Here is a 27660-nt window from a genome sequence, read left to right as displayed (position 1 = left end):
TCCCTGGTCATGGTGCGCACAAACATTCTTCTTAGTGATACCAATTAATGTCATAAGCCCCCTAAGTAAGAGCACTGAAGGCATATATTTTAGTACTAATTTATGTTAATTTCTCTCATGATAAGGCATGATGAGACAGTTCAATGCACATAAGCACTATAATAAAATCAAATTGAGAGAAGGGTAGCTAGCTCTGTACTCTTGTCATACTATTACTAATATGTGTGAGTGCATATATAGATAGATCATATTGCTAGTTTTATTTCTGATATTGTGCATAAACACAACATACCAAGTACATATATTAAAGTCCAAGAAAGAAACTTTTTACTCAATAGAAAAAAATCTTAAAACACTTAATTATAAATGACTTGTCATAGAATGTAAGATTTCATTAGTTAGGAAGAAAAATTGGCAAAATGGCTCTGCTCTCTTGCCATTCTGGAAATAGCTGTATCAGTAATGCATTATTTGGTTTACAGAAAGTGCTATAAAAATACAGAAGTAAAAGGTACAGTCATTCATTATCTTTCCCTTTAGCAAGGTAGACTAAGTATCTTTCAACATATTTCAACCCTTTGGCATTTTTTAATTTATTCACCTATCACATTTCGGCTCAATAGCAACATCTGCTTTCTTTCTTGCTTTGTTATATTGAGAAGTGATGCAAAATAGTTATTTTAAGGTTATCTACTCATATTTTCTGTGTATTGTATAAGGTATAAAATTTATCTAAATGTTATATAGATAAAGTTAAAAGAAAAAGTACAGAAGTGTGTATATATATGATCTATGGATATATTCACAGAGTAGAGCAGTAAGCTTATTTATTAGTCAATTCAAGATCTAAGATTTCTGCAGTTTCCAGTTGTGTAAATTAGGGATAAAAGTTAGTTTAGCATGCTGAACTCTTTGACACTAAATGGTAATAAAAATTGAATATATCTAGTATATGCATATACTTCTGAAGATGGACTTTTATTTGTTCATTTAACAAATATAGAATACATGCTCTATGCCAGGTAATGTATGCCAGGTTTTTTCTAGCAAAAACATAGAAAAGTATCATTGAGGAATTTATGACCTAATTGAGAGTAGCAGATTATATAGCTTATTGCAAGATGATAAATATTTGACAAAAAAAAAAGGAAGAAAAGGAAAACAGGGAGGGCAGGTTGAAGCTGATGTGTGGGAAGACTGCAAAATTATGGATGTTATTTGAGAAAGATTTTTTAAATGTCTTTAAAATTGCTATGAAAGGAATCTGACATGAATATTCTCGTTCCTCAAGTCTGCCGTCTACACCCCTTTCAGATATTTCCACAGATGTCACTTTCTTGATATTCTTTATAGATTTCTGTCCTTCCAGTGTTTGCTCAAATTTCACCTTTTTAGTGTGGGTTTCCTTGTGTGTTTTCTCTTATTTGAAATTATGACTCTCCACTCATTTAAACTTTAGCTCTACCCTCCCCATACATTGTCTTGAGTTCATTTTTCACCATTTTTTTCATCACATGAACAACTACATATTTTGCATGATTGTCTGTCTTTTCCAACTAGGATATCAATTCTAAGAAGGCAGAAATTTGCTTTGTTTTGTTTTCACTGCTACTGCTCTGACCCTAGAATAGCATTTGGATTTAATCGAAACTCAATAAATCTTGATTGAATATACATTTAGTTAATCTAGCTATCACCCTTGTTACATTTATTCCCTTCACCTTTTACATCATCTTTTTACTATATCTCCTTTATTGTTTTCTCCAAAATATCTGTTTAACCTGCATATATTGCTCCAATTCTACTGGCATCAAGACTCTCTCACCTCCATTGCTCCATCTCCTACTCTTATCAGTTTCCACCTTTTCAAATCTACTCTCTTCACTTTTGCTAGAAGGAACATACTAAAGTGAATATCTGATAAACCTTTTTTTGTTTTAGAAATTTAGAAATTGTCCTTGATTTTTAAGACAACAGAACACGGCTGTGCCAACAACTCAAACCTCTTGTTTTGCCACTTGCCAATCTTTCCTGATATCATACTGCCATTTTCCAGTTGATCAAAAAATTATCCCCTAGAATTTTACACATAATAAGCCTACTTCTAGAATATATGCTCACATCCACTCCCCCTTCATCCACTATTTGCTGTTGGATTAATAACTTTCCCAGGGAAGACTTTTCTTCTAACCCCTAGAACAATGTTTTGTAATAGTAAGTAAGTTAGTAAAGTCGCTCAGTCGTGTCTGACTCTTTGCGACCCCATGAACTGTAGCCTACCAGGCTTCTCCCATGGGATTTTCCAGGCAAGAGTACTGGAGTGGGTTGCCATTTCCTTCTCCATTTGTAATATTATATGGATCTCTAAACTTTTCTTTCCTAGACCTTACCATAGCTTGTAGATTTGTGTTTGTATGTGTGCATATTTGAAGGATTATTTTTATAAATTTCTGTCTTCTCCCCTAGGTTATACACTCAGTGAGAATAGATATCACTTCTGCCATAGTCAGCATGATTTACCTGGAACCCAGTACACAGTAGATGCTCAAAATTAAAACTAGAATAAACAAGCAAGCAAATGTAACCTAAGTGAGAGTGGAAAACTTGAGAAAAAATATTCAGTTGAGTCAGTACCTTTTGATACCAGTTCATTGTGTTGATTAAACAAACTAGCTGAATAATGCTAAAATACTAAGGCCATTTCAAACAAACCAGTAATAGCATGTGAAACCATATTATATAAGTCTAAATGCAAAGAATATATATTCTATTGAAGACCTATGTATTTTTGTTATTTTTTCCCTTTTTTCATTATGTTTGACATTTTTGAAACTGAGTTTTGTTCCAGTTCATTAGCCTATTGCAACATGCTAGTATGATGAGATTGAACTGAGATGCATAACATAGCATTTTAGCATGAACAATTGAAATTACAAGGTTTTACAGATGTTGTGTTGTGGAGATTGTTTCAGCTTGGCCTGGATGCTGAATTTGTTAGCAGGTAGCTTGTTGTGATGGAGTGAGTTGAAATTGTTGCCCAATCATTGGAGAAAGTCGTAATGATGTATGAAATGAGAAATCTCTGCCCATTCAGTTCAAAGAGAATACAAACCCTCCTTTACAATCACTGCTTGCTATTTCTACAAAATGTTTTGTAACTCCAGAGAATGGAAAGTCCATGACATAGCCAAAACTTGCAGTTTATCAGAGAAATTGAGAGAAATAATATTTGTCAGAGGATTTGTGAAAATGAAGAATCAGTCTCCTATTGTAAGCAAGAATTTTTGTGGCTATATAGATATCACCACTTATGCAAATAAGTTCCAATGTCCTTAACTCAATGCATGTGTACACACACACACACACACACACACACACACACACACATGACAGTCCATCCAGGAAAAATGCTCTGAAACACATAAGTTAAGCTCATTTCCATTAAATATTTTAAGCAACATTTACCTTGACTCCTTCTGAATGTTCCAAAAGAGAAAAGAAGATTCATTCACTCATTCAACAATTATTTATATAAAATACATTATATCATTCACAATACTCACTAAGGCCACAAAGTGAACAAACACAAGCATCTCTGCTCTGCTGAAATTCACTTTCTAATTCAGACATTAAGAGAAGTAAATGAAGAAAGTATGTCACATGTTTGTAGTAAGTGCTATGGAGAAAAATAAAGTGGAGAGGGAAATCAAAGGAGTACAGTGAAGGTTTTTATTATAGTCAAGTTGGTCAAGAAAAATCACACTAAAAATTCCATGGGAATGGTTCTGAAGGAAGTAAGGAATCAAGGAAGCAAGCCAATTTGTAATTAGGGAAAATGGCATATCAAACACCAGAAAAAACAAGGGAAACAGTGAATGTCCCTAGAATATTTGAGAAATAACAATACATCAGTGTGAATATGCAAATAAAGTTAAGAGAGACACTGGAATAGAAGATAGCTTACTTAGAGACCTGTAGGCTGTTGTAAATTCTTTGCTTTATTGATTTTAAGTGAAATAGAGAGCTATTGGTTAGGGATTGAGAGCCAAGGAATGAGGCGGTCCAGGCTCACTTTGAAAGCACTTTGGAAAGATAAAGATCAGTGGAGACTTACCTGGAGGAGATGTAATGATTGTATGAACTAGGAGACTGATAGAAATTGAGAGAATAGTAAACTTAAAATGGAAGATAGGCAAATAAGCATAAAGCTATTTTAAATGTAAAACATACTGAACTAGGAGAAGAAAGAGAAGGGGAGAAAAGAGAGGAGGAAGGAAAGAAAAAGCCTAATCCAGGTAACTTTTAGACATGAGATTTTTACACTCTCAGATCAATGATTAAAAGAAATTATAATTATGAAAATTTAACTTCTAGATTTAGCAGCATATTCTCTGCATGTTGGAATTTGATTCTGAGTCCATATTTTATATATCCTAGAAAAATGTAGTAAGTAACTATATTGAAGATAATATGAGTTAAGTCTCTCATTTTGGGATAAAGATGTTACAAGTAAAAGGGAGGAGGCCTAGAATAAACCTTATGGTATTGGACTGGAATTAGATGTTAACAGTATAAATTAAAAAAGAGATACAGACACATATAAAAGTACACACACACAACCCCACACACATATTTTCTAGTTTCTATTGAAAGGACATAGAAATGATATCTGAGTAGCAATGAACATCCCTTGTGCCTGATGTTCACATTAAATATCACTTTGAATTAAAAGGAACAAAGGTACTGAAGAGAAATGATTTCAGGCCTCAGGAATAAAAGGGAATGTTGAAAGATATATGGAAACATGTTGAAGAGGCTCCTACTGACCAAGCTTTTTGAAATATCAGGATAAATAATCATAGTACTGCATTATAACCCATAGAATAAAGCATGATTATGCTGGTGCATAGTAATATAAACAAAAAAATCAATTAATATGTTAATGTAGGAAAAGGCATTTCTTGACAGTAGACTTCCAACAAATAGAAATAGGATATAATTAATTGATCACCACTTGGCAACCAGAGTTATAGCTGATTCCATGAGGATTCATGAATGGATGCTAAAAATGGTAAGTGAAAGTTTGATGAGAAACAAGATGTTTCAGTTCAGTCGCTCAGTTGTGTCTGACTCTTTGTAACCCCATGAATGGCAGTACACCAGGCCTCCCTGTCCATCACCAACTACCAGAGTCAACTCAAACCCATGTCTATCAAGTCGGTGATGCCATCCAACCATCTCATCCTCTATTGTCCCCTTCTCCTCCTGCCCTCAATCTTTCCCAGCATCAGGGTTTTTTCAGATGAGTCAGTTCTTCGCATCAATTGGCCAAAATATTGGAGTTTCAGCTTCAACATCAGTCCTTCTGATGAACACCCAGGACTGATATCCTTTAGAATGGACTGATTGGATTGCCTTGCAGTCCAAAGAATTCTCAAGAGTCTTCTCCAACACCACAGTTCAAAAGCATCAGTTCTTCAGTGCTCAGCTTTCTTTACAGTTCAACTCTCACATCCATACATGACCACTGGAAAAACCATAGCCTTGACCAGATGTACATTTGTTGGCAAAAGTAATGTCTCTGCTTTTTAATATGCTATCTAGGTTAGTCATAACTTTCCTTCCAAAGAGTAAGCGACTTTTAATTTCATGGCTACAGTCACCATCTGCAGTGATTTTGGAGCCCAGAAATATAAAGTCTGATACTGTTTCCACTGTTTCCCCATCTATATGCCAAGAAGTGATGGTACCGGATGCCCTGATCATAATTTTCTAAATGTTGAGCTTTAAGCCAACTTTTTCACTCTCCTCTTTCACTTTCATCAACAGGCTTTTTAGTTCCTCTTCACTTTCTGACATAAGGGTGGTGTCATCTGCATATCTGAGGTTATTGATATTTCTCCCGGCAATCTTGATTCCAGCTTGTGCTTCCTCTAGCCCAGCGTTTCTCATGATGTTCTTTGCATATAAGTTAAATAAGCAGGGTGACAATATACAACCTTGACGTACTCCTTTTCCTATTTGGAACCAGTCTGTTGTTCCATGTCCAGTTCTAACTGTTGCTTCCTGACCTGCATACAGATTTCTCAAGAATCAGGTCAGGTGGTCTGGTATTCCCATCTCTTTCAGAATTTTCCACAGTTTATTGTGATCCACAGAGCCCAATGTTTACGTAGTCTCAAAATATCCATCAGTTACTCACTAATTGTAGGGGGGAAAGTACTGACTTTACCATGAGAAACCTGAAAGCATCATCGCAATCCAGTGATCAATAACATTAACAATAATAGGACAAACTTAGAGTTTGTGTGGATCTCCTTCAACTGCGCATTAGTAAGTTCACAGCGTCACTTGAATGGAATTGTTACCCAAATGGACATCCTGAATCTGAGGAAATATTGAGAGAAATTCTATAAAATAACTTCCCTTTACTTTGAAGATCAAAACCATGAAAACCAAATATGATATATATATACATATATATAAAAAAATTGTGCTGGACTAAAGAAGACTAAAGTAATCTGGCAAGGTAATAACCTGCTATATTTCCTAGTTTTAGATTTTGTTATACTGTAGCCATATAAAAGAATGTTATTCTTCTTAGGAAATATGCACTGAAATATGTATTTAAGATAATAGACGTTATATCTGCAACTTACTCTCAAATGGTTAATGGTTCTTTAAAATAAACAGAGAGAATAAATCAAATGGAACAAATTATTTTTTTAAATGTTTGAATCTGTTAAAAGGGGCTTATAAAAGTCCTATGGATTAGTCATGCAACTTCTCTGGTTTGAAATTCAATAAAAAGTTAAAAAAACTTTATTATTTTTCTTTTAAGAATAGCATATTTGCAATATTGAAACTTCCAATGTAATAACAGTTTACTGCTTTTTTTTCTCTCTCTAAAATATGTATTTATTTGTCACCCAGTGTTCATTTATAGTTTTCTAAAGAGATTTGCTCACTTTTTGCAACATTATTTTCAGTAGTTTTTAGTTGATGTGTTTGAAATGGATTTTTCTTTCTTTATCTAAATCTAACTTTTGATATTTATATATTTCCTTGTATACAGCTATTCAACCAAAATGTATCTTATTAGTTTCAGTAGTCTATAATTTAACATATATATTTTTAATTGGGAGAGTATGTAGTATTATATGAATTTAAAATGTTGTCAAATGTTTTCTTCTCTCCCTAATACATTAGCAAAAAGCATCTGTAATTGTCTATCATAGGGGAACTAGGGAAAACTCAATCAACTGAGGATCCTAACTGGGGAAAATCTAATGGTTATAATTATCACACATTAACAGATATCTAGGCTTTTAAGAAATGGGAGGTGTAGGTAATCTAGAATTGGAATGACATTAATGTCTATAGAATTATTGTCATGTTCCACAAAACAAAAATGTATAATAAATATTCTACTTTTGATACTATAGTTTTTCATAAGAGTATACATAAATGTGTTAACTTTTACTTTTCAGCATTATTTGGCCATGAAAACTTCTATATTCTTAGGCATTATAAATCTTTGTTTTTTTAATGCAAGATAAAGCAGTTAAGCTAATAACTACGAAGTCTTCTTCTTCTTTCAATAGGTCTTAGGACTAAATAAACCAGTGATTATGCACCAATGTTTCTGTTGAAACAACCATGGTGGAAATGAATCAGAGGATACAGTTCTTGTTCTGAGAGAAAGGAACCGGCAGGAGAATCATAATAAAATGCCTGAGACTTAATCCAAATGTGAGCCTGATGTGATTGGCATGTCCTCCGTTTGGAAAGAAAATTGGCCCAAATTGTCCCTGTGACAAACATGCTTGGGGTTCCTTGGCAAGATTTTTCTCCTGGATAAAAAAATTTTAAAAGGAAACACTTTTAACCCCAGACATCCTTCTTTACTGCTTAGGACTTCATCTTACAAGGATATCCTGTTTAAAGCTGCTGCAGCCATCATGGGTCCCTGAATGGAAATACAAGCCCCTTAGAATCCTAACTCTTTAGAACGACTGTATGACCACCTCCAGATGCTCAAGTGATACAACCAAACCATCACAAGCTAGATATTCTCCTACCAGAAGCTGAACACAATCTACCTGGTGAATACTTTTAACAGTAAATGTGGCAAAGATCCAGGATGAAATCACAGTTAAATAGAGGTACTAGAATGGCAGCTACCCTCAGCCATACCCATCCTAATAGGAGGATGTTAAGAACATAAGAATACTGGCACTGCGAAAAAAGATGGGGAATTGGATATAAGGAAATTGATACATTTTTTATTAATGTTTATTTTGGTTTGCCTTGATTTTGTATTCAACGAATATATCTTTTTCATCTTAGTTAAGTACCTAGAGTAGAAGATTCAAGTCAATTGCTATAAGAGGATAGACCAAATAGCAATTATGTCTTTTACTAATTGCTTTAGCCATATTGTGATATACCTGCCACAGGAATTCAACCCATTCACAATTATAGGGAGTTTCTGAATAAGAAAGATGAAGGGCAAATCTAAGTAGAAATAAATAAGAACATAGGTATTTTGTTGACTATGACACTCTTGTAGCAATGCAAACAACAAAAAAAACTTAGATTAAATAAAGGAAAGAGAAAGATTGATATCTTATCTATTATTTTAAGTAATACTTACCTAATAACTTAAGTCACTTCTAATATAGACAATTACTAATGTCTTCTTACTGTTGGGAGAAATAAAGGAATAGAGAAGCCACAGAAACTTCTCTAGGTCACACAACAAACAAATACTGGAATTGGAACCAGCAACATGATCTCTATAACATCACAGTCTGTACTCTTAATTGTCATGCTACAAACAACTTACATGTTTTTATTGTACCTGGGAAAGCCACACACAAGAACATCCTACAGATTCTACTTTATGTCACAGACTTCTCAAGTTGAACAGCGTCTGCTTTGACAGTATCTTAGAGCTAGCTTATTAGATAAGCCTGTGCAAAATTTTCAGAACTCCACTTATACCCAGTTACTTTTAGACTTAATGCCTATGATTCAATAACAATGCCAGCTTATTAGCGCTACAATTTGTTGTTACTCTTTAGAAGAAGCAGACAGACAGTTCTTACTCTGCTAAATGATTTTGTCTCCAGGCTTAAAAGAATTACGTGCATAAATAGAGAAAAGAACAAGGGGACCAGGTCAGAAGATGGAAGTTGTCTTTAGATGAAAATAAACAACTCAAAATGGTGCAAAGGTGAATTTTAGAATATATGAGCCAGTAGGTGGCATGTTGATAAATGGTATAATTTTTACCAAGGGTAATTGATGACATCAAATTCATTTGAGAAAAAAACTGACCTTTTAGGCTGGCATGGGCTCAGTGTAAGTATACTACATCTTTCCTATGAGATTAGAAGAATGTATATACAGTATTCCATGCTTTTATAAAAATAATTGTATAAAAATTATCACAGTACACAGGGTATAGAAAACTAGATTGGATTATAGACATACAAGTTTCTGGATCAAAGGATCCACGAACTAACTCTAAAGGTTTTCAATCATCTGATTTGGGATATATTAATCACAGATTCAAAATGGAAATAAATCACAGAATTCTGAGAGGAAGAGATGATCCAATTTGTGGAATAGCTTGAGCCAAATAGTTGAAAGTGTTTAATAAAATTTTGTGTTGATCTAAAGAGTCAATAATTTGGGAAAAATTTAGTTTGGAATGTGGTGGGTAATAACATTTTCAAAAAACTAACAACAAAATAATACATATAGTTTAGACACAATCTGAGTCATGCAAAAAATAAGATTGGCAGCTCTGATTTAATACATTTTATGTGAAAATGACAAAGGGATTTCAAATAAATATGATATCGATGTGTATCAACACCTTAAGATTTCTCTGCTGTCATTCACGTGGCATGGCTCTTACAGGTCACCCTAATAACAATAATTGTGTCCGGTCCCCAACCAATTCTGAATTGGGTGCCTCTCCTCTACCTGATATAGTCCCAGGTAAGTGTGGGCCAGGTGAAATATTTCACATGAGAGGCAGAAAAATGGCAAGCAACATATTCTTTGTATGCTTTATATACACTTAAAATCTATCACTTGAATCACTCTGGATTTATCTGTGTTGCTTGCAGCTGTCAAGGTAACAGCCTCTTTCCTGCTTCATCTTTAAACTGCTTGATAATTAAATAAAAAGAAGAAGAACATAAATAAAGAAATGCGCCCCCGGAAATTTTCATTATTAATGTTCTATGACTAAATTGGAAATCTTCTACTGTACCCCAAGGGGGTGATTAATTTAGCAGACTAGGAGTTTTGATTAAAAGGGAATGAAATGTCTGACACATAGTCTATTTATCAGTTATGATGATATTAAAACACTGTAGTCATTCTGTCACCTAGATGAAGACTTCACATCCTAAATGTCACTTCATTTTGCTTCTTCTGATTTGGTGGTGTTTTATGGGCTTATTATCTGTATGTGTGTGTATATGTGGTGTGTGTGTGTGTGTGTGTGAGAGAGAGAGAGAGAGAGAGAGAGAGAGAATAAATAGCACACATTCTCACTGATCTTTGAAGAAAAGTAATGCTATGATAAAGCTTTCTGTCACAAGTTGTTTTGCCTATTTCTACATGTTTCAAAAGATTTGTGGAATACACAAAGAAACTTATATTTTTTTAATTAGCTGGTCATTCCAAAAATTGAGATATTATAAAAGTTTTCTATTGCTGCTAAACGGTCAAAAATATAGTTATTAGGATGTGTAATTTATGATCCTGTTTCATTAAGGAATTGATTCTCTTAGTGAGTGAAAGTTACTCAGTCATGTCAGACTCTCTGGGACCCCATGGACTATACAGTTCATGGAATTCTCCAGGCCAGAATACTGGAGTGGATAGCTGTTGCCTCCTCCAGGGGATCTTCCCAACCCAGGGACTGAACCAAGGTCTCCTGCGTTGCAGGTGGGTTCTTTACCACCTGAGCCTCCAGGCAAGCCCTAGACTCTCCTAGACCCAAACATTACAATTAAAGAGTTGTATCATATCACTGATTTAAATAATACACAGACAATATAGAAAAGGAATAGAGATGTTTTAGTGAGTATAGCTTTAATTCCACAGAATATGCTGAAGATATTAAATGCTAATGTAATTCAGAAAATAAATGGTAAAATATCATTTTAAGTGTTGATTTTTCTTTTAATTTTATTTAAGTGTATACCATAGTTTAACCTTTATCTTTCCAGATAATATCACCACCCATTACTGCTTGGAAAATTAAGTCCAAATACTTCCTTCTCATAGCTCTGTGTCCTTCTCTGTTTGTGTGTTTCTGTGTTTCTGTCTGTTTCTCTCTCTCCCTCTCTGCTCCCCCTATCCCATCGCTCAGCATGGGAATCATGTTTTTCGGTTTTTGTTTTTTTTAAATTGATCCTGTTATTGGTTTCTAAATAAATTTTAAAACCTGACCTAAGTATGTGTGTTTGGCTGGGGTCTTCTTAACCAATCTCATTTTTCATTCTTCCTTTAAAGTCTTAAATGCCTGAAACCTGGGGCAAAGCAGGTTACATTTGGAGAAATAACCTAATTTTTCCACCTCATTTCTACTCTCCAATTCATATTCAAAGGTAATTCCATATCTTGGGCTGGAAGAAGCATGAAAACAATGAGACCTTGGAATAGAAATAAGGTCAGTAGGAAAAGACCACTTATTCAACCTGAAACTCTATTCAATTATCTACTGACCCCCAATTTCCAAGTTTTAAGTCATTCAAAATCCCCAAATTAAAGAGAGGGCTATGTGCCTAAGCAGATCTTGGTGATGTAAAGGGGAAGATATTCAAAAGTTTCATATTCCACAGGTGGGGGTGGGGAGCACTATACAGAATCAACATCAGTTCAGTTCAGTCGCTCAGTCCTGTCCGACTCTTTGTGGCCCCATGGATTGCAGCCCCCCCAGGCTTCCCTATCTATCACCAACTCCCAGAGTTTACTCAAACTCATGTCCATTGAGTTGGTGATGCCATCCAACCATCTCATCCTGTGTTGTCCCCTTTTCCTCCCACCTTCAGTCTTTCCCAGCAGCAGGGTCTTTTCCAGTGAATCAGCTCTTCACATCAGGTGGCCAAAGTATTGGAGTTTCACCTTCAGCATCAGTCCTTCCAATGTATATTGAAGACACTTCTTTTAGGATGGACTGGTTGGATCTCCTTGCTGTCCAAGGGACTCTCAAGAGTCTTCTCCAACACCACAGTTCAAAAGCATCAATTCTTCAGTGCTCAGCTTTGCTGATAGCCCAAATCTCACATCCATACATGACTCCTGGAAAAACCAAAGCTTTGACTAGATGGACCTTTGTTGACAAAGTAATGTCTCTGCTTTTTAATATGCTGTCTAGGTTGGTCATAACTTTTCTTCCAAGGAGTAAGCCTCTTTTAATTTCATGGCTACAGTCACCATCTGCAGTGATTTTGGAGCCCCAAAATATAGTCTGTCACTGTTTCCACTGAATCAACTTAAGACCTACCAAAAATCCAAGACAGAGATTCCTTTTCCATCTAACACACAAAACAATCATGTAACTTTCCTATTTTTTTTAACACTTGGTGTTTCATTGCATATATGCACCACATTTTTAAAATCTATTCATCCACACACTTAAAATGTGTGGAAGAATAAATAAAATCCACACATTTAAAATCTATTCATTAAATGTCCATGGACATTTAAGTTGTTTCTTTATCTTGACTACCGTCAATGATGCTACAATGAATATTGGAGTGCAGATCCTTCTTGGAGACTCTAATTTCAGTTGTTGCAAACATATACCCAGAGTGGGAATCCTGGATAAAATGAGAGTTTTATTTGTAAACTGATGAAATTACATACTGTTTTCCGTAATGGCTTTACCATTTTACATTCCCACCAAGAGTATACAAGGGTGCCGATTTCTCCACATCCTTGCCAGCAGTTATTTACCTTTTGCTTTTTGAGGATAGCCATCCTAACAAGCGTGAGGTTGTTATAATCTTATTGTGCTTTTGTTTGTATTTCTCTGATGTTTAGTGATGCAGAATACTTTTATATGTACCTGTCTTCTTTGGAGAAATATCTATTCAAGTCCTTTTCACCACTATATGTAATAATATGGATGCACCTGGAGGACATTATGCTAAACAATATAAGTCACTCACAGATGGATAAATACTGTACAAGTTCACTTCCTTGAGGTATTTTAAGTGATCAAACTGACAGAAGCAGAATAGAATGGTAGTTGCCAAGGGCTAGTGAGATAGGAAAATGAGGAGCTGTTGCTCAATGGGTACAAAATCTCAGTTGTGCATGAGGCATTAATGATAGAGATCTGTTTCATAGTATCATGCTTATAGCTAAAATCAGTGTTCCACACTTAGAAATTTGCTAAGAAGGTAGATCTCATGTTACATGTTCTTAGCACACACACAAAGTGGAGAGGGCAGGACTTTAGAAGGTGATGAATTTATTACCTTGATTGTCTTTGGTATATGCATATCTCAAATTATGTACATTAAATATATCCAGTTTTATTGTGTATCAATGATACTTCAACAGAACTATTTTAAAATTCATTTGCAACATGAGGGGAAAGTTAATAATCTTAATAATATAACAGCAATTAACAATTATTAATGTCTTCCTATATTGTATCAAGTATAATGATACTTTATATATATTTTATTATCAACTTTTATATGTCTCCTATAAATTAAGTAAAATTGTTTTCATTTTATAGATTTTATTGCTCTTGCTAAATTATGCTACTTAGGATAAGATAACTGGTAATGGAAGAGACTGGACTCCTATTACCAAAAGCCAGGCTTATAACCATTACAAAAAGTGATATACTGAATACTAGCAGCTGTTAATTGACTACACATAGACTTCCCTCAAATATTTGTTCAGGCTGAGCTACTTATCTGTGATTGGTTCATAGCACAAAACAGATGTCTCAAATATACCTTATTCACTTTCCCTATCCATTCAGTTTTTAGAGGTGAACACTACATTAATGAAGCATGAGGGTGGAGAGAGCACAAATGTTAGAGTTCTAAAAACCTGAGGGTGTATTACTTCTATTCCATGAACTAGCTACTTGAGACTTCTACCAGACACTCATTTGTCTTTGAGATTTTTTCCTCTTACATAAAATGAAAATATAATGTAAATGCCTTCTAAGTTGATGTGAACATATAAGATAATGAACATAAGATATCTACTTCTATGATTGACACAGAAATGTAATCAAATTGGTAGACACATGACTAAGATCTCCAGTTTCATGAGTGATTGATGAGAATATCAACAACTTAACTTGCTCTGCTTCTTTAACTCTGATTTTAACTAGAATTCTAATCTAGCTATTTTTGTATATGTTTTTTTCCTTTAATGTTCAAAGAGGCTGAGCATGATATTAGATAAGGAAGTTGAAGCTCAAAGAATTTAGAAGATTAAGTTGAATATTACAGCCTCCTAATGAATTTCTTGCCACCCTGGTTGTACTTCACAGTGCCCTCCAGTGCTCACTGACCCTGTAACCACTTTGCTCCAAAACACTCTCAAGTATTCCAAGCCAGTCCTAGCTCAACGGCTCCCTGGACAGATGCTGAGTCACTGATGATGAAAATTTAAAAACTGCACACCTAGGCACTGAGTATCCTAGAAGCTATCCCACATCTTGGTTCCAATTTCAACCTCATTCCTCCTTTTGAAAGGAAGATGGAAAAGTCTTTAATGGTCCACAATAGGTCATTTATGGTTAATTTGGCATGTATTAGATCTGCACTTAGTTCTTGCCTCTGGATAACTTAAATGTGGCTATATCGGAGGGCCTGCACATCCAGAAAAATTTTCTTGGAATTAGATGTTTCTATTTTTTAACATTTTGTCTCCTTATTCTTTTCTTTTTAAGTTGTGACAATTTCAAAGCAAAGTAAAGAAAACTAAGCACTTTAAACACACACATATATACACATCAGAAGTGGTGCTTAGAGACATTCATTGTGTCATAAACATAACCAGAGCAAATAAAAAGATGCAATTTTGAGACACTCAAGGATAAAAGGGAAGCAGCTACACTGCATATTATTGCCAGATTCTGGGATTCAGAAATAAGCTGGAATGTTTGAATCTTAGGAGCTACTTTATTTTGGGCAAAATGTACAGAGCTGGTTAAAAATAAACCAGGTCCATGGGCTCCCTTGGCCTTGGGAGGAGGTAGGTAGAGAATGGAGATGGGCATAGGTATTCTGTAAGGATAATTATTTCTGTAAGGATAGAGCAACTCTGACTCAAAAATATCTCCCTGCCATGGATAGGCAGTGACTGACCCCCAAAATAAGTTTTCTAACATTACAATGAATATTTTTTAAGAACTCTGCAAAATATAACTACTTTCTCTTCTCACCTCAAGGGTTCTCTGGGTTTATTTCCATCACTGTACAAGCTAAGGCACTTCAGTCATCTGACTCTTTGCGACCCTTTGGAGTGTAACCTGCCAGACTCCTCTGTCCACCGTTATTTGAAAGCTGAGGTAATGATTCCATATGCACCTGATGCTCTGGGGTGCCCCACAAAAAAATGTCAGTCACCCTCCTTACCCTTTGTCTTTCATCAGTTTGGAGTCTGAAATATGAGCAGGAGGAGCTGCTGCTGATCTCCTTGTGACCCTGGCTTGCTAGATCAAAAGTTGGCTAGATCAAGCCAAGAATGAAAACTTTGCACTGAGAGTGAACAGGAATTTAAATTCTACAGGTGTGTTTTTATTTCATGTTTATTTAATTCACCAGAATTTTGGCACTCAGAGATCATATGGGAATAGTATAAGGACCATGTTAACAAACACCAGTTCTTTCAGATATTTTCATGCAAATGAGACTCAAACCACGCCTATAACTTTGTGGATTTTGTGATTAGGCTGTTTTACTTTGTTGAGTTTCTGTGCCTTCTTTTTCTTACTATTTTTTTTTTTCCTTTGCTAAGAGCAATGTTTCAGGGAATAGGGGGCATGGATATCCTCAAAATAGATTAGTGTATATTTGATTGGAGATACAGTAGGAATAAAATGAAAGTAAAGCAACTTATTGTGTGTGATTGGAAACAAATAAGTAAGTGTGACACACAAAAGTAAGTATGATAGCACTAATGGGAAAGGGGAGAAAAGATGTCAGGATTAATCAGAAAAATAAAGTTGTTTCTGGATAAAAATTGAATTATGCTTCTTTGAATATGCAAAGATAAGGAAGATGTTGAAATGGACAGCACTAATATGTCTCCTGTTCTAAATCCATTGATAACAGCTTTTCTATTTTGTAAACATGGTCTTTAGTTCCCTATGGAATAGACACAAGGAGATGATGGTGCTATTGTGTCATTTTTATTTTTACCATCATCATGTTCCTTTTTAAGAAGCATTGTTTCTCTCCTCTGAGATACTCTGGAGGAAAGTAGGGGGAAATTACAGTAATTTCTGTTCACTGGAGCAGCAGATGATATCTGCAGCTGTTTGTCTTTCTCATATCTATTTAAATTTGATGTCATTAGATGGAAAATCTTAAGAATTGACAACATATACTACTTTACATAATGATTTCCCAATTCTTGTAAGTAATGCTAAAGATCATTTTCAGCAATTTCTGGACTTTGTTCACTCTTCATACATTATAACAGTGTATGGCACAAGACTAAAACCCATTGTGTTATGCCTTTACTCAAAGGATGACCAGAGTTTTCATGTTCATCAGCATTTCAATCTCAGCATCCTAATGTCAGACATGTCTGTATATTTTTTCAGGATCCTTGAAAAAGCCTCTTACTGATTTAGGAAATAAAATAGAGAGAGGAAATATTAAAAACAGTGTTTTACGTGTCAGAGATAATTTAATTCAAGTTTTGTTGCAGACTTTTCCTCTGTCTCCTCAAAAGTGGCAAACAACTTGGTTATATCTCCATATCACATTCATTATAAGCTTCTTCATAAATAAGGGTTAGTTTATTCAAGGGTTTGTTCCATTTCCCCCAGAATCAGTTTATTTCTACTTTGCTTAAATGTAATAATCAGAATAAATATCCTGGCAGCTTGCATGGGAGATTGAGCTCTTAGGTTGAAAACAAGATCCTAGTAAGCAATAACGAGCTCTGTTTCTGGCAAAGGGGTTAGACTCACAAAGCTTAGGGAGATGTGTATCTGTGGAAAGTTTTATAAGAAATGAATGTTAGCCTTTGCCATGATTCACAATGATGCTGTTAAACAGAAATATGCATTTTGCGTAACTGCCAATACAGTTGCAACACTCTATATGGGATTCTGCCTTCAAGTGATGATGTAATGCGTGTACCAGACAGGCTTCAAATGTACAACTACAGCTTTCATCCAATTATTCCAAAAGCTTCTTAAGTGACCCTGAAGGCAATTTAAAATCTATGTGAATTTGTTCTTATTGTCCAATGGACCCAAATGGGTACATCTTTATTTGAAACAGACTCTTAAATTTAAAAGGGAGTTTTAGAGACACATGAAAAGAATGTCTGGGTTTTTCTCATATCCAAAAAAGGGAAATAATTACTAAAGTAATTGTTGCATGATGTCTTTTACATATACCTTACAACTTAGATCTGATCTGAAGATAGAAAGCTCTGCATAGCATTTGTATCCAGAATACAACCTATACATACTAGGTATCAAACAAACAATAGATGAGTATCAATATCTATTGATAAGAGGACTGGCATCAGAATTTGATAGGGGGAGTTTTTTCCTAGCCTTGGGGATGCCCATATGAACTGCCTTGTTACATCCTTAATGCTTCCAATTTCCAGGAAAGATAGACAGACACAGATTGTTAGATATTTAGATAGATGACAGATATGTAAATGCATACAAAAACAGATACATGAAAACAGAGATACATGTATAGATACTTAAACATGTAGATAAATGATCAACTTTTGGATATAAATATATATCCATATACATGAAAGATAGATATATAGACAGATAGATCTTCCCCAGTGGCCAGACAGTAAAGAATCTGCCTGCAATGTAGGAGACATGGATTCGATCTCTGGCTCGAGATTCCCTAGAGAAGAGCATGACTGCCCACTCCAGGGTTCTTTTTTTTTAATTTATTTATTTTAATTGGAGGATAATTACTTTACAATATTGTGATACTTTTTGACATACATCAACATGAATCAGCCAAAGGTAAACATGTGTCCCCCTTATCCTGAACTCCCCTCCCACCTCCCTATACACACAATGGAATATTACTCAGCTATAAAAAATAATGCATTTAAGTCAGTTCTAATGAGGTGGATGAACCTGGAGACTATTATACAGAGTGAAATAAGTCTAAAAGAGAAACACAAATGCTATATATTAACATATATCTATGGAATTTAGATGGTACCAATGATCCTACATGTAGGGCAGCAAAGGAGACAAAGATGTAAAGAACAGACTTTAGCACTCCAGTACTCTTGCTTGGAGAATTTCATGGACAGGGGAGCCTAATGTACTACAGTTAATGGGGTCATAAAGAGTCAGACACAACTCAGTGACTACCATGTTCACTTTCAGATATATAGATAGCTAGACACAATTATCAAAAAATTCTATGCAGCTCCTTCCAGGCCTTATTGAAAATACGCGTGTGCTTAACACTAATTGATGGTCAAACGCTGGAATAATTATTAATCCCCCCAAAGACCAAATCATTTTCTTTTTGACCAGTAAAAAATTAACTTTAAGGTTTTCCCATCACACCCTTAGACTAGTCCTTTCATTCTTCACTCAGAAAATTCACTGTACTTTTTTTTCTTTTTAAAGTGATGTGGCACTCTTTCACATGGTCAGCTAATATATTCAGTTTTAAGCACACTACTTTTACGGTCTTATATTATTCTTTAATTGTTTATTTTATTCATTTTAAATCTTATACTGTATGACTTTGGTCCATTGTGCCCTTGTCTTTTTATTTTCTGCTAAGCAAAGATAGTCTGTATCTTCTTATTTTACACACACACACATTAAGTAGGCTTCCCAGTTACCGCTAGTAGTAAAGAACCCGCCTGCCAATGCAGGAGACTTAAGAGGTATGGGTTTGATCCCTGGATTGGGAAGATCCATTGGAGGAGGGCATGGCGACCCTCTCCAGTATTCTTGCCTGGAGAATCCTGTGGACAGAGCAGCCTGATGGACTGCAGACCACAGGGTTGCAAAGAGTAGGACACGACTGAAATGACCTAGCATGGAGCACACACACATTAAGTTACAAAGGCCAACTCAATCCGGGTTTTAAGATCAGATCCTGTTTAAGCCAGGAAACTGCTCTGTGATACTCCCTGCAGTTTCAACTGGTCTTCTACCACCAGCAGCTCGATAATCTTGAGCTTTGTTCACAGAGAATGAACCTTGATCAAATACCATAAGTTTCTGTCCAAGTATACTGTAGAACAAGCAGGTATGGGAGCTACAAGTCATTGGTCTTGATCTGTGCTAAGGAATTTTGCTCTGTGACTGTGGTTGAGTCACTAAGTTGTGTCCAGCTCATGTGATCCTGTGGACTGTAGCCTGCCAGGCTCCTCCATCCACTGAACTTCTTAGGCAAGAATACTGGAGTGGGTTGCCATTTCCTTCCAGGGGATCTTCCTGAATCAGGGATTGAATCCAGGTCTCCTGTGCTGCAGGATTCTTCACTGACTGAGCCATCAGAGAAGCCCCTGCCAATGGATTCTAAACACAATTAATTATGGTAATTGAATGGTTTCCCTAAATTATTGACTAAAATCCCTCAACATTTTCCTCACGTCCCTTATGGTCTTTGTGTGTAAACACTGGTTTGCTTAGCTCAAGAATCTCCTTTCATTTTTTAATTATAAGAACACATCCACAGATTATACTGGGAAGAATGAACTGAATGATTTATCATTTCTTCATGATTATAATTTAGATTCCTTAATTTACTCTAAACACTACCCAAGTTACTGGAAGTTGTGTTGTTTAATTACAGTAAAACTCGCTTCTCATTTATTGAAGAGCTACATTCAAGAACTTTTGAAAATTGAAGAAAATAGAAAGACTTTAGGCAAGAGTTTAGAATGATATAGATACCAGTGTCCTTGGCTTGCCAGATTTCTGGTAATTGTTCTATTTACTGGATTAATCGGGTGGAGACAAATAGATAAAGCCTGTAATTAAAAGTTGTAAATAGACTAAGATACCTAATACATAAAAACATCTTGTGATGGTCAAAAATAAGAAATCCCTATTCAGGTCTGTCTTTTCTTATCAGATATTGAACAAAATTCAAATTGTAAACAGCATGGTTAGAAATAATTAGTAACATTATAAGATAATTTCAAAACCACATTACATCATAGCTTAAAGCAATAGTTGGATGTCAATCCAACTGCATAAGTGAGGGATCCTAAAAAATTGATTTGACTTAGCAGACCTTTACAGTCATAGAGCTATAATGAATAGACATAACAAAACCCAAATGAATTCCCTTACCTTAAAAGTCAAAAACTGGCACATATTCAAAAGAACTAAATTTTAAAAGTTCCACCTGTTCTTTATCCTAAAGGCCCTGTACTGACAATTATGTTTGTAGATAATGGCACATGAAAGAATATTGGGGAAAAATGTCTAGCTCTACCGGATGTATTTCAAATAGAAATGTTATAGATAAAACATTGATGGTGTTCTGAGGACATCTAGGTATCCTCAGTTCAGTTCAATTGCTCAGTCGTGTTCAACTCTTTGCAAACCCATGGACACCAGGCCTCCCTGTCCGTCACCAACTCTCAGAGTTTACCCAGACTCATGTCCATTGATGCCATCCACTTATCTCATCCTCTGTCATCCCATTCTCCTCCTGTCTTCAATCATTCCTGGCATCAGGATCTTTTCAAATGAGTCACCTCTTTGCATCAGGTGGCCAAAGTTGGAGTTTCAGCTTCAACATCAGTCCTTCCAATGAATATTCAGGACTGATTTCCTTTAGGGTGGACTGGTTGATCTCCTTGCAGTCCAAGGGACTCTCAAGAGTCTCCTCTAACACCACAGTTCAAAAGCATTAATTCTTTGGTGCTCAGCTTTTTTTATAGTCCAACTCTCACATCCATACATGACTACTGGAAAAACCATAGCCTTGGCTAGACGAACCTTTGTTGATAAAGTAATATCTCTGCTTTTTAATATGCTGTCTAGTTTGGTCAGAACTTTTCTCCCAAGGAGTGTCTTAATTTCATGGCTGCAGTCACCATCTGCAGTGATTTTGGAGCACCCCCCCCCCCAAAATAAAGTCTGCCACTGTTTCTCCATCTATTTGCCATGAAGTGATGAAACCAGATGCCATGATCAGAGTTTTCTGAATGTTGAGCTTTAAGCCTATTTTTTCACTCTCTTCCTTCATTTTCATTAAGAGGATTTTTAGTTCTTCTTCACTTTCTGCCATAAAGGTGGTGTCATCTGCATGTCTGAGGTTACTGATATTTCTCCCAGCAATCTTGATTCCAGCTGTGCCTCTTCCAGTCCAGCATTTCTCATGATGTACTCCACATATTAATTAAATAAGCACAGTGACAGTATACCTTCTTGATGTACTCCTTTTCCTATTTGGAACTAATTTCATGTTTAGTTCTAAGTGTTACTTCCTGACCTGCATACGATTTCTCAAGAGGCAGGTCAGGTGATCTGGTATTCCCATCTCTTAAAGAATTTTCCACAGTTTATTGTGATCCACACTGTCAAAGGCTTTGGCATAGTCAATAAAGCAGAAATAGATGTTTTTTTCTGGAACTCTCTTGCTTTTTTGATGGCCCAGTGGATGTTGGCAATTTGATCTCTGGTTCCTCTGCCTTTTCTAAATCCAGTTTGAACATTTGGAAGTTCACGGTTCATGTATTGCTGAAGCCTGGCTTGGAGAATTTTTAGCATTACTTTGCTAGCATGTGAGATGAGTGCAATTATCTGGTAGTTAGAGCATTCTTTGGCATTGCCTTTCTTAGGGATTAGAATGAAAACTGACCTTTTCCAGTCCCGTGGCCACTGCTGAGTTTTCAAAATTGCTGGCATATTGAGTGCAGCACTTTCACAGCTAGCTATCCTCACAGTTCTCCATTTAACCTTTGAACTAGGCACAAATAAGTTGACAATAGTCATAGGAAGATAACTCAGTTGGTAAAGAATGTCTCTGCAATGCAGGAGACCTGGGTTCAGTTCCTGGGTTGGGAAGATCCTCTAGAGAAGGAAATGGCAACCTACTCTAGTATTCTTGCCTGAGAATCCCATGGACAGAGGACCTGGCAGGCTAGAGTCCATGGAGTCACAAGAGTCAGACATGACTTAGCAACTAAACCATACAAACACACACACACACACACACACACACACACACACACAATCTTTAGCTTAGATGCTACTGTCTAAAGACTGAGTCCCACAGTTTTACATAATTTATACATTGAAATATATAAAATCTCCAAGGTAACTGTAAGTACTAACAATACCTTTGGGCCTCTTTACTGATACTACTTGCAAACTTAATTGAAGATATATTTCTATGTAAAAGTTATTGACAACCAAATTGTTAAGAAAATATATTATTTTTGAAAATATTTATTTATTCCCCATGTATAAATCAACTAGATCTGAATTTGGCAAAGTTGCCCAATTTAGAAGTCCTGAATACACTCTAGACCAAAAATTCAATATATTGTAAAATGACTAAAGGACACAGATCCAATTACAGTCCAAACTGAAAGCTTTCTTTCTTTGATAGCCTACATTACATACTAAAGCTAGAAGCCAAGACTGAATTACTGAAATATTAAATGAAAACTTAATTGAAATATTAATTAACAAGCTTAGCAACATCTTTCACTCCATGCCTCTATAACATCTATATCTGTAGTTTACATAGAGTCAAAAGTAGAAGATACAGATTTCAATAGAGTTTCAGAACATTTTTAAAATTAATATTCATATAATTTTCTGAAGTACTCATCAAAAATATCCTCTCCATCATAATTCCTTTTAGTAAATTTTATGTTGTAACAGAACTTTGCTCATTTTTTTTAAATAGTAGAGGTTTGTGTGTATTCACCTGGGAAAGTCAAGAGTATATTTGGAGTATAAAGTTTCAGAGATTTACTAACATGCTACTATTTAGGGGGAAAAAAAATAGTTTTATGGCCCAGTTAGTCAACAAAAACATAACAAAATTCCCATAGAATTTTCATGTGATACTTTGGTATGATAAGCACATGAACTTTTTTTTCCTCCTGGCCAAAAAGCACTTGCAAATGTTTTTACCTTGTTTATTAATTCTTAGCTAAACAGGTTTATAATAATATTACTTAGGACATGGGATGTTATTGTCACATTAGCCTTACATGGCTCAGGTATTTTACTCATTGTCAAACCCTAAAAATTAATCCAAAAACACAGTCAAGCAACAGTTTCTGAAGAAGTCAAGACATAGATCTATGGTATTGAGGTAGTTTTCTAGGTCTTTCCATATTGGACTTGTATTTCCCAGCTCAGAATAGGTGATGTGTCTAAGTTATGTTTGTGGGGCTCTTCACTTCAGAATATGAACATTTAAAGTATGAAAACATCTCCCATTTAATAAACTGAGTTGTAGAGTTTATGCAATTCTTCATACAGCTAAACCTTGTAGGATTCAATTTTCTACAAGGAATTCTTAACCAGGGACAACACTATAAGTAATGTTAGCCAGGAACATCCTGCTGAGGACATTTTAGAAATAAAGTTTCTTCCTCCTAGAAAATGCCTCTAATTTTATTAATTCTGAGGTCCAGTTAATGAGAAAAGTAAACCTGATAACTCGGCTTCCTGTTTTCCCCCTTGAGGTGGTGTTTTCTACAGGTTATAGTGGTAAATAGATTTCATGAAAATTAAGTTAATCCCCTCTTCTCAAGCTTCTCTGGGAGATAGCTAGTTTTACCAAAGACCAGTACTCCACCTCAAGACATGCTTTATTTCAAAAGTCTGAGCATTATATGGTGAAATTATTGAAGTTAACAAAAACGATTCCAGAGCCATAAGTTAAGAAAATTTCTAGAATTAACAAGATACTATAGGCAAGAGGTCCCAGAACTTTCAGCCCTTTTTAAACCCTTGATGACCACATTAAGTTGATTGTTGTTATGTATAATCATGGAATTCACAAGTGGAACAAGCTTTTATATCCCATAAGTTTATCATTGATGTTAAAATAAATTATTTGGCTTCTATGCACAAGAAAGAGATACCATACTTAAGCAGTACTTATGCAATAACATGGTCACATCCACATCAGAAGGTCATAACTTTCAAAGCCTTTCTTTGGACACTGCAACTACAGTATATTTTCCCTTTTTGAAAGATGTTACTAAAAAATGTAGCAGCACCATTGAAAGCAATTTTAGGTAAACCACTCCACTCGATAGTTCTCCATATGGCATAATCTGTGATAGCAATGCATCTAACATTTCCTTACTCATCATCTAAACAAGGGAGTTGTGTACCTCGTGCATAATTATTCATTCTCCCAACACTATCCACCACATGAACTTATTAAACAGACTGGAGGAAAGAAAGTTTCAAATTACTCAGCTATTACTGATGCCACTAACCAATGTTTTTCATTTCAGTACTTGACAACACATGTTAAATTTTTCTTGATGGGCCATGTTTAAACACTGGGCTAGGATTCTCTAAGATTAGATATATATTTACTCACCAAAGCTTTTGATAGAATACAATTTCTATGTAAAATACTTCCAGATAGACATAGAATAATTTATAAATGATAGAGCCAATAATCCTACAAGCAGTAGATATGCCTATTATGTATTATACAGACTTTGAAATGCTAAGAAAGAAAGCAGCAAGTGAGCAGATTTTCTTAAGAACATGTTAACCAGTCCTCCATCTGCCCTCCTGCTTTATCTATATTTAGTCCAGTGCTCTATGAAAGTAACAATGCAAGTCACAGACAGGAGTCTTGTGTGCAATTGCAGACTTCCTAGTAGCCATATTTTTAAAAATAAAAAGAAACAGATAACATAAAATATAACACTATATTCTATTAACTCAGTTATCCAACATTTTATATTTTCAATGTTTAATCAATACAAAATGAAAGAAATATTTTACATTATTTTCTTTTAAGTGAGCTTTCAAAATCTAGTATGTATTTTGAATTTCCTGAACATATCAATTAGGACTAACTAGCCACATTTCAAGTCTCAGTAGAAACTTGTGATTAGTGGCTACTGCCTTCTATATTGTAGTGACTACTGCATTCCAATTGCTTAGTCTCCCCTGGTCATTTTCTTAGGCTAAAATCAAAGAATGAAAATAAATTCAATATGAATGAATAAGAATTAATGCTCCATAACTATATTTTGAAACTTTTCTACAAAAAAAAAAAGACTGTGAGAAGTAATAGAACTACCCTCTGAAATCAAATAGTTCAATTAAAAACTTCTTGATGGCATGATCAAATATGCAGAAACTTCAGTTCAGTTCAGTTCAGTCGCTCAATCATGTCCGACTCTTTGTGACCCCATGAACTGCAGCAAGCCAGGCTCCCCGTCCATCATCAACTCCTGGAATCCACCCAAACCCATGTTCATCGAGTCGTTGATGCCATCCAACCATCTCATCCTCTATCGTCCCCTTCTCCTCCTGCCCTCAATCTTTCCCAGCATCAGGGTCTTTTCAAATGAGTCAGCTCTTCATATCAGGTGGCCAAAGTATTGGAGTTTCAGCTTCAACATCAGTCCTTCCAATGAACACCCAGGACTGATATCCTTTAGGATGGAATGGTTGGATTGTCTTGTAGTCCAAGGGACTCTCAAGAGTCTTCTCCAACACCACAGTTCAAAAGCATCAATTCTTCAGCACTCAGCTTTCTTTATAGTCCAACTCTCACATCCATACATGACCACTGGAAAAACCATAGCCTTGATTAGATGGACCTTTGTTGACAAAGTAATGTCTCTGCTTTTTAATATGCTGTCTAGATAGGTCATATCTTTCCTTGAAAGGAGTAAGCGTCTTTTAATTTCATGGCTGCAATCACCAACTGCAGTGATTTTGGAGCCCCCCAAATATAGTTAGACACTGTTTCCACTGTTTCCCCACCTATTTACCATGGAGTGATGGGACTGGATGCCATGATCTTAGTTTTCGGAATGTTGAGCTTTAAGCCAACTTTTTCACTCTCCTTTTTCACCTTCATCAAGAAGCTCTTTAGATCTTCTCACTTTCTGCCATAAGGGTGGTGTCATCTGCATACCTGAGGTTATTGATATTTCTCCCAGCAATCTTGATTCCAGCTTGTGCTTCCTCCAGCCCAGTGTTTCTCATGATGTACTCTGCATGGGAAACTTCAGTGCACTTTAATTTAGCAAGTACTCATTGAATTCCTATGAGGTTTGAAGAATTAAGAAAATATTCAATGAAGGTTTGTTAAGTAGAACATAGTTTTCAATTGTCAAAATTTAAGTAAAGAAGAAGAGAGACAAAATTCACCCCCCTACAAGGAATTTGAGTAACACGGAGATAGTTATGCCATTGAAATTGCAAAAGAAGTGAGACATTGATTGGGTCATTTATTTTTCTGGAATTGAGCTGCAGGAATTGCTTGTATATTTTTGAGATTAATCCTTTGTCTGTTGCTTCATTTGCTACTATTTTCTCCCAATCTGAGGGCTGTCTTTTCACCTTGCTTATAGTTTCTTTTGTTCTACAAAAGCTTTTAAGTTTCATTAGGTCCCATTTTTTTACTTTTGCTTTTATTTCCAATATTCAGGGAGGTGGGTCATAGAGGATCCTGCTGTGATTTATGTCGGAGAGTGTTTTGCCTATGTTCTCCTCTAGGAGTTTTATAATTTCTGGTCTTACATTTAGATCTTTAATCCATTTTGAGTTTATTTTTGTGTATGGTGTTAGAAAGTGTTCTAGTTTCATTCTTTTACAAGTGGTTGACCAGTTTTCCCAGCATCACTTGTTAAAGATGTTGTCTTTTTTCCACTGTATATTCGTGCCTCCTTTGTCGAAGATAAGGTGTCCATAGGTTCGTGGACTTATCTCTGGGCTTTCTATTCTGTTCCATTGATCTCTATTTCTGTCTTTGTGCCAGTACCATGCTGTATTGATGACTGTGGCTTTGTAGTATAGTCTGAAGTCAGGGAGGTTGATTCCTCCAGTTCCATTCTTCTCTCTCAGGATTACTTTGGCTATTTGAGGTTTTTTTTGTATTTCCATACAAATTGTGAAATTATTTGTTCTAGTTCTGTGAAAAATACCATTGGTAGCTTGATAGGGATTGCATTGAATCTATAGATTGCTTTGGGTAGTATAGCCATTTTGACAATATTCATTCTTCCAATCCATGAACACGGTATATTTCTCCATCCGTTTGTGTCCTCTTTGATTTCTTTCATCAGGGACTTATAGTTTTCTATGTATAGGTCTTTTGTTTCTTTAGGTAGATATACTCCCAAGTATTTTGTTCTTTTTGTTGCAATGGTGAATGGTATTGTTTCCTTAATTTCTCTTTCTGTTTTCTCATTGTTAGTGTATAGGAATGCAAGGGA

Source organism: Odocoileus virginianus, chromosome 29 (genome assembly GCF_023699985.2).
Source record: "Odocoileus virginianus isolate 20LAN1187 ecotype Illinois chromosome 29, Ovbor_1.2, whole genome shotgun sequence".
NCBI classification, from domain to species: domain Eukaryota; kingdom Metazoa; phylum Chordata; class Mammalia; order Artiodactyla; family Cervidae; genus Odocoileus; species Odocoileus virginianus.
This window is presented reverse-complemented; position numbering follows the sequence as displayed.